The sequence below is a fragment of the Pelodiscus sinensis genome, chromosome 3 (assembly GCF_052426305.1).
Source record: "Pelodiscus sinensis isolate ZL-2025 chromosome 3, ASM5242630v1, whole genome shotgun sequence".
Taxonomy (NCBI): domain Eukaryota; kingdom Metazoa; phylum Chordata; order Testudines; family Trionychidae; genus Pelodiscus; species Pelodiscus sinensis.
Genome location: NC_143054.1, coordinates 138050665 through 138052121, shown reverse-complemented (window position 1 = coordinate 138052121; position 1457 = coordinate 138050665).

The following is a 1457-nucleotide window of genomic DNA, read 5'->3' as shown; positions in this document are numbered from 1 at the left end:
TGGTGCCGGATCCTGGGATGGTTTGTCCATGTGTTGCTCATTTTGAATGGTGTCTAATGCGAGTGCTTTGTTACAGGTGGATCTTGCAGAGGTGCCAGGATAGGGGGTAAGGCTTTGAGCTGGGCCTCCTTCCTCTTCCCAGCAGCTTTGTCCATGTGTTGCTCATTTTGAATGGTGTCTAATGCGAGTGCTTTGTTACAGGTGGATTTTGAAGAGGTGCCAGGATAGGGGGCAAGGCTATGAGCTGGGCCTCCTTCCTCTTGCCAGCAGGCTTCCAACAAAGCCAGGCAGAGGGGAAACTTAGGAAGCTGCCAAGAGGGGCTTGCCATGGAAAGCAGTGATAGGACCTGTGGTAAGCATTTCCTTTGGGGGTTGATGCTCTGCCATGAGCTGGTTGGGCTAAATGTGGTAGGTTTTGTGTGTGGTGTCATTTCCTTCACTGGTGCCGGTTCCTGGGACGGTTTGTCCATGTGTGGCTCATTTGTAATGGTGTCTAATGGGAGTGCTTTGTTACAGGTGGACCTTAGACAGGTGCCAGGATAGGGTGCAAGGCTTTGAGCTGGGCCTCCTTCCTCTTGCCACCAGCCTTCCACCAAATCCAGGCAGAGGGGAAACTGAGGAAGCTGCCAAGAGGAGCTTGTCCTGGAAAGTGGTGACAGGATCTGTGGTAAGCATTGCCTTTGGGGGTTGATGCTCTGTCATGAGCTGGTTGGGCTAAATGGGGTAGGTTTTGTGTGTGGTGTCATTTCCTTCACTGGTGCTTGATCCTGGGACGGTTTGTCCATGTGTTGCTCATTTTGAATGGTGTCTAATGGGAGTGCTTTGTTACAGGTGGACCTTGGACAGGTGCCAGGATAGGGGGTAAGGCTATGAGCTGGGCCTCCTTCCTCTTCCCAGCAGCCTTCCACCAAAGCTAGGCAGAGGGGAAACTGAGGAAGCTGCCAAGAGGAGCTTGCCCTGGAAAGAGGTGATAGGACCTTTGGTAAGCATTGCCTTTGGGGGTTGATGCTCTGTCATGAGCTGGTTGGGCTAAATGTGGTAGGTTTTGCGTGTGGTGTCATTTCCTTCACTGGTGCCGGTTCCTGGGACGGTTTGTCCAAGTGTTGTTAATTTTGAACGGTGTCTAATGGGAGTGCTTTGTTACAGGTGGACCTTGGACAGGTGCCAGGATAGGGGGTAAGGCTATGAGCTGGGCCTCCTTCCTCTTCCCAGCAGCCTTCCACCAAAGCTAGGCAGAGGGGAAACTGAGGAAGCTGCCAAGAGGAGCTTGCCCTGGAAAGAGGTGATAGGACCTTTGGTAAGCATTGCCTTTGGGGGTTGATGCTCTGTCATGAGCTGGTTGGGCTAAATGTGGTAGGTTTTGCGTGTGGTGTCATTTCCTTCACTGGTGCCGGTTCCTGGGACGGTTTGTCCAAGTGTTGTTAATTTTGAACGGTGTCTAATGGGAGTGCTTTGTT